The sequence below is a fragment of the Triticum dicoccoides genome, chromosome 4A (genome assembly GCF_002162155.2).
Source record: "Triticum dicoccoides isolate Atlit2015 ecotype Zavitan chromosome 4A, WEW_v2.0, whole genome shotgun sequence".
Taxonomy (NCBI): Eukaryota; Viridiplantae; Streptophyta; class Magnoliopsida; order Poales; family Poaceae; genus Triticum; species Triticum dicoccoides.
Genome location: NC_041386.1, coordinates 471,447,065 through 471,456,740, shown reverse-complemented (window position 1 = coordinate 471,456,740; position 9,676 = coordinate 471,447,065).

Genomic DNA, 9,676 nt, shown 5'->3' with positions numbered 1-9,676 from the left:
CTTGTGACTTGCCCCCCTACAAACATACTGCCCCCTAGTTGCGTGTCAATGGTTGACTTGCAACTGGGGCCCTACAAGCATACGCCCCGCCTAGTTGCGAGTCGATGGTTGACATGCAATTGCCCCTCTACAAACATACATCCCCCTTGGTTGCGAGTTGATGGTTGACATGCAACTGAGGCCACTACAAAAAAGTATGACACGTCCTGGTTGAGAGTCAATGGTTGACTTGCAACTTGCCCTCTACAAACATACGCCCCCTAGTTGCGAGTCAATGATTGACTCGCAACTGCCCCCTACAAACACACACACACTCCCTAGTTGCGAGTCGATGGTTACTTGTAACTGAGCCCCTACAAACATACGCGCCCCTATTTGCGAGTCAATGGTTGAGTTGCAACTGGGTCCCTAAAAACCCAAAAACATATGTCCCCCTAGTTGCGATTCGATGTTGACATGCAAATGGGGCCACTACAAAAAAAAGTACGACGTGTCCCAGTTGCGAGTCGATGGCTGACCTACAACTAGGGCCGCTACAAACATACGCTGCCCTAGTTGCGAGTCGATGGTTGACTTGCAACTATGGCAACTATAAAAAAGTATGGCTCGTCTCAGTTGCGAGTCGGTGATTGACTTGCAATTGGGCCCCTACAAACATACACCCCCTTAGTTGCTAGTCGGTGGTTGACTTGCAACTGGGTTCCTTCAAAACATATGCCCCCCCAGTTGCGGGTCGATGGTTGACATGCAACTGGGGCCACTACAAAAAAGTAAGACGCGTCCTAGTTGAGAGTTGATGCTTGACTTGCAACTAGCCCCCCTACAAACATACGCCCCTGGTTGCGAGTCGATGGTTGACTTGCAACTGCCCCCCTACAAACATATTCACCTCCTAATTGTGAGTCGACGGTTGACTTGCAACCGACCCCTACAAACATACGCCCCCTAGTTGTGAGTCAACGGTTGACTTGTGATTTGGCCCCTACAAACATATGTCCCCCTAGTTGCGCTTCGATGGTTGACATGCAACTCGGGCCACTACAAAAAAGTACAACATGTCCTAGTTGCGAGTCAATGGACTACATGCAACTACGGGCTGCTACAAACATACGCTCCCCTAGTTGCGAGTCGACGGTTGACTTGCAACTGGGACAACTACAAAAAATTACGGCGCCCCCCAGTTGCAAGTCGATGGTTGACTTGCAATTGGACCCCTACAAACATACGTCCTCCTTAATTGCGAGTCGATGGTTGACTTGTAACTGAGCCCCTACAAACATATGCCCCCCTAGTTGTGAGTTGATGATTGACTTACAATTGGCATAAAAAAAGTCAAGCCAAACTAGAGATAAAAAAAGTTGGGCCAAACTCCAAGTTAATAGTGGACTTGCAACTAAGTCAAAAAAAATAGTTGGTCCTAGCTGCAAATTAAGAGTGAAGTTGCAACTAGCGCAAAAAAACATCGCACACAAAAAGGTGTCCGCTATAATAAAAGAGAAAGAAAAAATGAAGAGAGGATGAATGGGGAGAGGCAAAGCAGCATGTCTCTTCTGCTTCTACATAGCATGCCAATAACAAAAACAACAAAAAAAGCCCATGAAATTTATCAGAAAAAAACAAAAAAGAGGCTAAGTAAATAAAGTCCTAACAAAAACAGGCCAACAACTGGACATCGCGGCAATGCGGGATGCACATGACAAATGAAACAAATTCAAGTTTGCACTATGATTACAATAAAATATATCAGACAAACCACACCTTAGATAAGGCATTGTTAAAATCAGCATGAGAATTAACAAATCCGATTTGAAAAATATTCAAATATAAATAAATGTTCATGAATTAAAAAATAAGTTACAATAAGTGTTCACAAAAATAAAACATCCGGATTTTAATAATGTTTGCACAGTTCAAAAAGTGTTTTCCGTACTAAAAACAAATCATGAATGGGACAAAAAAATGAACAGAACCGATTAGTATCATACACATTATATGGGCCAAAAATAGATAGCCTCTTCTAATTCTTACAACACAGCGTAGAAAAGACAAAAAAAAAAAAGACAGCCGACCCATGCACGAGAGGCTGGACCAAGCAACTCCCGAGCGAGCGAAAGCGACGTGCATAATTAGCGCCAAGGGACACGCACAGTGCAAATTTAACTCTGCACGAGATTTACAGTGTAATAGATCCAATGGTTACAAACTTAGATGTGACATTCTTAAAAAACATCTAGATGTTACTTAGCAATTCCCTTATAGGATTCACAGTGCCCGTATGAAGAGAGGTATGGTACCAGCTTCTTCTACCCTACAAACTCCATAGATTCACTCCCATGGATGGAGACCACGATCGATCATTGGTGGTCTATGGTTTGCGAGGCGGTGCCACTCAATGGGCGTCATGGGATCATCTTCCTCATCCTCGGGCTGCGCTCGATCTGGCTTGAGAGAAATAAGCGGATCTTCAACAAGGAGGTGATGGTAGCGTCGGTTGTGATCGCTAGAATAAAGGACGAGTTTGTACTGTGAAAGATATCAAAATCGAGAGGTGCGTTGTAGGTACTGGGTGAATTTGTGGGAGGTTGCCTATGAGCGCCGCTGCATAATCTCTGTGGTCTATTCTTTCTTTCTTAGTGCTAAAGGCATGCAAGTTGCGTGTTTTTGAAAAAAAAACTATTGTGTTTGTGACCTGCTTACGTTTTGGTCTTGATAATAATGGTTGATTTTATCTTTTGTAATTGACATAGCTTGCTGCAGAATTTTGAGGGCTTCACTAAGCAGTACACGGTCCATCATAGCTATTTTCTTCTTCTCTTGACTAGAACAAATGTTCATTAAATTTTGCCGGTGAATTTTGAGGGATATAAATATAGTAAGTACATTAGCTTGTGATTCACCCATCAATAATAATACGATTATGTAAATAAATGTTCATTAAATTTTTCCCGTGAATTACCTTATATTTTGATTAGAAGTTTGGTAAGTAAATTAAAGTGAAATATGTTCAGAAGGTAAGTAAATTAAGATGATTGATTATCATATACGTGAAATGTTGGACGAAAGGGTGATGGGAAGAAAGGTGAAATGAAACCTTACGTTCTTTTTAAGTAGTAGAGAAGGAAAACTATAGGGAGACCCAAATAATAATATAAATAGAAACTCAAATTTACATATGTGAAAAACTTGAACCCAAGTAGTGGGAAACTATGAGCTATTTACTCTTCTTATCTTAGACATGCTACAAAATAAAGGATGATTGTGCATCTACTATCCAAGCTACTTAAGCTAAGCTCACTTCGTAAGCACATTATAGCTAGTTAGCGAATAAAGAGAAAATAGTATTTCCTCCGTCCGGAAATATTTGTCATCAAGATGAATAAAAGGGGATGTTTCTAGATGTATTTTAATTTTAGATACACTCTTTTTTATCCATTTTGATGACAAGTATTTCCGGACAAAGGGAGTATATTCATAGACACGTATTCAAATTTGGCTTCACCTCTTCTCCAAATGAGGAATCTCCATCTCAGCTGACATTATGGGTCATACAGTCGGTTTCCATCTCATACCAATAATCTGGTAGACGATTTGTGGCACACATGGGCGGAGGAAAGCATAAATGTAGCCACATGATTGCACCAAGATTCAAAAAGTGATTTTTGTGACTAGAGCTTAATTAGAGAATGCATGCATGTTTTGGTACAACTTTTGGCAGAGAGTGCATACCCCATCCACCCTACCTCACAAGATTTTCCTTTCGACTTGTAAACTTGAATCTATTATATCTTTTGAAGACCGATTTATATTTACTTTGCATATTCGTGTTCCTTGCGACCAGAAACAAGCCCACTTTTGAATATCTTTTGATAAGTTGTTAAAATTTTAGCAAGTTTTAACTACTAAAGCTTAGTAGCATGAATGATAAATTCAATAAATTTTAAAGACTAAAACTTAAACCCTAAATCGTAAGCACCGAGCACTAAACCTTAAGCCCTAACCTTAAACCGTAAACCCCTAAAAGCAAATGAAACATGATAAAACTTAATATTACGACAAACAAGTTTTAATATTTGAAACTTGATACAAAAAAAACTAAAAGGCGGCTAAATGTATTTAAAATTGGGCTTGTTCCAAAGTACTGGTTGCAACAAATACTAATATGCAAACACAACTTAATTTGAATTTTAGATTCAAAAGATACCATAGATTCAAATTTTGTGATAAACTGAGAAGGCATGAAAGATGGGGTGAGTGTCACATCACTAGTAGAAAAAGGGTCAAATGTTCAGCTCATTAGTCCCGGTTTGTATTTGAGCCGGCACTAATGTGACCAATAGTGCTGCTTCCAACGGCTAGGCGGGCGACGCTCATTAGTGCCGGTTCGTGCCACGAACCGGTACTAAACAGATGGTGGCCTTTAGTATGGGTTGGTGGTTCCAACCGGTGCTAAAGACCCCCCCTTTAGTACCGGTTGGAGCCACCAACCGTTACTAAAGGTGGTGGCCTTTAGTACGGGTTGGTGGCTCCAACCGGTACTAAAGACCCCCCCCTCCCCCATTTAGTACCGGTCGGAGCCACCAACCAGTACTAAAGGTGGTGCGCTGTCACCCGCAGTGCTTAATGTTTAGTCCCACCTCGCTAGTTGAGAGGAGCTCGCACTGGTTTATAAGCCCCGCCGAGGCTACCGTGTCGAGCTCCTCTCTAAGCAGGCCTTTGTGGGCCTATTGCAAGTCTTCTGCCCTGTGGGGCCTACTGGGCTGTACGGGCCTACATCCTGACCCAATTAGAGGTTGGATTTCTAGTCGTATGCAGGCCGTGCCGGCCCAGTAGACGGGTTGTTTTTGCTTTATTTAAAAAAAACTGGGACTAAAGGTTCCCCAAACCAGGGCGCGCCTCGTGCCACGTGATGGGCCTTTGATTCCGGTTCGTGTTGAACCGGAACTAAAGGGAGGACCTTTAGTCCCCATCCTTTAGTGCCGGTTCCAGAATCGATACTAAAGATCCTTACGAATCGGTACTAAAAGTTGTTTTTCTACTAGTGCATGGAACTCTATCAAAAGCTGGCATGCATGCATTCCAGTTCAGCAATTATGGGCTAGGAGCTTAAATTAGTGCATCAATCAAAGCTAATGAATAACCGCATGCACGCTTGCCCTTGGTGTCTAAGCATTGGTGGAGCATCTAAAGATGCCGTGCATGAGATATGGTATACGAAGCACGTCATAGGATCCAAACACAAGATAAATGCCCAAAAGGTGCGTTGGCACTATGGCAGCACCCCCGTGCGTTGCTTGGCGGCATGCTATACATGAGCAGGATCGTACGTGTAGCTTGCGCTTGTGGTCAGTGAAAACGGACTCTTTCTCGCCGGCCGACAGGAAAAGGGCGAGGCGTGTCTGAATTGGCCTGCCGGGAGGGCGTGCGGAGCTTCTCTTTTTCCATTCCATTAGACAGAGTTAGTGAGTTACAAGCAGCACACGCGTTGTACCTCCAACACCTCTCAATGACACGTTGAAGTTAAATGACATCCGGAGAAATTCACTGAAAGCGTACTATTAAGGTCACTATACTGAATAACAACAGGGCGTTCGCGAATAATCGCCGATAGATATAGCTGCAGTCATGTGCACCACATGCTATATCAAATTAAGTACTGATTTCCACGCAAAAAAAAGGTACCGATTTTATGAAATATTTGACAAAAAACTACTACATCCATCCAACCATATCGAAAAACTACCACTTTACAAAAATTAGCAAAAACCTATCACCTTTTGACTAATCTTTTGCATAAAAACAGCAAACTCAGAAAAGTGGCAGATTAGGCTCGCTTAAACCCGTTTATGACATGGTTGACCCATGCGACACACCTGATGTGGCACCTTCAATCAACGCCGTATGTATGACTGCAAGTTAGACGTTATGACATGTGGGGCCCACATGTCAGTCTAAAAAATCCCTAAGTTTCCTCCTTCCTCTGGCCCGTGCACCTTGGCATCCTAGGCCATGGCAGGCAGCCACTGCCGGCGGACGAGGGCTAGATCAAGAGCGCCGGCGGCGTGGAGCCCATCTTGTGGCCGCCCGAAGGCCAACTCAGGTTCTCGCGATAGTGCACTAGCCATACAGCTGCTTGTGTGCTAGCTTGGCCTGATAGGTGCGCCAACTAGCCATCCACCCAGGCGTGAGCCGTGCTCAGGCCAGCTAGCAGCGCGGTGACCGGCCCGTTCGGCAGCGCGATAGCCAGCTTGCCCATCACTGATGCTGGCGACGACCACACATACGAACTGTGTGAAAAAATGTCCATGGAAAAATACTTGGAGGAGGAAGAAGAGAATTGATGCTTGCATGTGGGTTCCCTCTGACATAATAGTCAACACAACGGTCAATCTAGCGGAGTTGACTACTCTGCCACATCAGCGCTTGCAAGTGGGCCCAACCTGTCATAATCATGCTTAAACAGCTGAATCGACCACTTTTCTGACTTGTAGTTTTTGAAAAAGATTAGTTAAAAAGCGATAAGTTTCTGTTAATTTTTGTAGAGTGGTACTAATTTGTTTGGGTTGAATGGAATGTGAAAACTTGATATCCATGTGTCAGAGCCATGAGTTGGTCGGTAGATCTGATGGATTTCACTTCTAGCCTACCCCAACTTGTTTGGGACTAAAGGCTTTGTTGTTGTTGTTGTTGTTGTTGTTGTTGTTGCTGCTGCTGCTGCTGAGTGGGATGCGGTAGGTTTTGTTAAATACTTGATTTTATGAGCCCTAAGTTGTCTAAGTAGTTGTTCATGAATCCTAAGGTTTTATATGCAATCTTTTTTGCTGTTCATGTACTTTTGAAATGCTACAACTGTACAGAAAACAGTCCAACGTCGGTCCGAAATTTACAAAAAGCAGTCCAATCATGCATCAAACTAATCTGAATTTAGATATACCAACCCATATAGCACACCATAGACCTTGTCTGAATTTAGCTATATCAACCAATAATGCACCAGCAAAGATCTATCTGGATCGTACGGAATTATATATAAATCTATCTAAATATTGTTTGGTAGGATTACACACTGAATAGTTTAATCCTATTCAATTATATCATCACAAGATAATTGTGGTCTACGATGGTGTAGCTAGTGATAAGGAGGAGGAAGATGCACAGTGCAAGGCATCAAAACCAGAAGGAGACCTCGCACCCCTAAAAAAAGGAGACCCCGCAAAAGAGAAAGAAAAATATCAGAAGGAGGAGGTAGTTCTTTTATTTCTCGCTTTTCGAAAAAACATTTTTAGCTGATAAGTTGATTTGGGATGACTTCATTATTTTGACAGGCTGACGTCTACCAAGTGCTACCAACAGAGGCCATGCCTAGCTAGGGGGAGGGGGGGGGGGTGCTTCTCCCACTATGGCCATTTCTTCCGATTCCATGATTGGAGGGTTGAGTGTCCTCAAAATTCCATACTCCTTCCTGGATATGGCTGCGCCTTAGCTTGTCCACTAGTAAACAATTATTCGGATATAGCATTTCAATCTACCAGCGCACCCACTTTGCTACTTACTGCTACCTCAACAGTATTTATTGTTGGTAGCTCCAGAATAAAAAATGGGCCACAAAGAAAAAAGTGCACACATGCACACGTAATTACACACGTATACACGCATATGAGCCCGTCCCCGGAAGAAAATGCTGGTTCTATGTGTAAGAATATCCACTCTGATGAGTCGATCTAAAATCTACTTGGAATTACACGAATGATCCTTACATTATTGGACTAAGATTCTCATTATGGTGGAGGGTTAAACAGAACAGATGCTCTGTCATATCAAGTCCGGCATATGCTGGCAAGTTAACATGATGTAGGTAAAATTATTCTAGGAAATATCATAAGCCTGTCTAGTGAAACAAGTACTTGCATCTGTAGGAAATATGCTAACAGTTTGTTGTTCGTGTATATGTGTAGAAGGACAAGTTATGGGTTGTGTAATCGCGATGTATTGATCGGTGCATCAGGCATATGTATATATGAGTATAGAGGGGGGCCACAACCTCCACTATACAGAGGAAACAGGAGGTGGGCCATATACACAATATACACGTACATAATATACTCAACACCCCCCCCCCCCGCGTCGAACGCAAAGACTGGAATGAAACTCCTCGAAGGTGGAAGTCGGCAGTCTCTTCGTCATCACATCGGCGAACTGTTGTGCAGTCGGAACATGGAGAACCTGAATACGTCCAAGGGCCACCTGCTCACGCACAAAGTGAATGTCCAACTCAATGTGCTTAGTCCGGCGATGATGAACGGGGTTGGCGGAGAGGTACACCGTAGAAACATTGTCGTAGTAGACAACCGTAGCCTGGGAGACGTCGTGATGCAACTCCTGAAGTAACTGTCATAGCCAGATGCACTCGGCAACAACGTTAGCTGCAACTCGGTACTCAGCCTCCGCGCTGGAGCGTGAAACCGTGGGTTGTCGCTTGGACGACCACGAGACGAGTGAAGGACCGAGGTAAACGCAGTAGCCAGAGGTAGATCGACGGGTGTCGGGGCAGCCGGCCCAGTCCACGTCGAAGTAGGCCACCATCTCCAGAGAAGTGGATGCTGTGAGGGTGAGCCCAAGAGTCATCGTGTCGCGAATGTAACGAAGAATCCGCTTCACGAGAGTCCAATGGGAGTCACGAGGGGCGTGCATGTGGAGGAACACCTGCTAAACAGCATACTGGAGATCCGGTCTGGTGAGATTCAGATACTGAAGAGCACCGACGATGGACCGGTAGAAGGGAGCATCCGACGCTAGCGAGCCCTCAAGAGCAGAAACCTTGGCCTTCGTGTCAACAGGAGTAGCAATATGGTGACAGCTGAGCATGCCAGCACGCTCAAGGAGCTCGTGCGCATACTTCTGCTGATAAAGAAAGAAGCCGTCCGGTCGTTGAACAACCTCAATGCCAAGGAAATAATGTAGAGCACCCAAGTCCTTGATGGAAAACTCGTCACACAGCCGAAGAGTAATCTGCTGAAGAAGAGCTGCGGAGGAGGCCGTCAGGATAATGTCATTGACGTAGAGGAGCAAGCTGGTGATAGACAAATAGTGAGGCATCCGAGTGAGTGACGCTGAAGCCCAGTGTCTGAAGAAACCTGACGATCCACTGGTACCAGGCTCGGGGTGCTTGCTTGAGCCCGTATAGAGACCGGGACAGCAAACACACATGGCCAGGAAGAGATGCGTCGACGAAACCGGTGGGCTGCACACAATAAACCTGCTCCTCAACATGGCCGTGGAGGAAGGCGTTGGAGACATCCATCTGGTGAACTGGCCAGCCTCGGGACACCGCAAGCTGGAGGACGGTGCGGATCGTGCCCGGTTTAACAACCGGGGCAAACGTCTCAGTGAAGTCAACTCCAGCGCGCTGTCAAAAACCATGAATCACCCAGCGAGCCTTGTAGCGCTCAAGTGTACCATCCGAGCGGGTCTTGTGGCGAAAGACCCACTTGCCGGTGATGACATTGGCGCAAGGAGGCCAGGGAACCAGTGTCCAGGTATGGTTCCGTTGGAGAGCGTCGAACTCTTCCTGCATCGCCGCAAGCCAGTGAGGATCACGAAGGGCTACGCAAGCAGATGCGGGAAGAGGAGACGGCTCCGCGGTGGAGGTGGCGAGGAGGAACTCATCGCTCGAGTACTG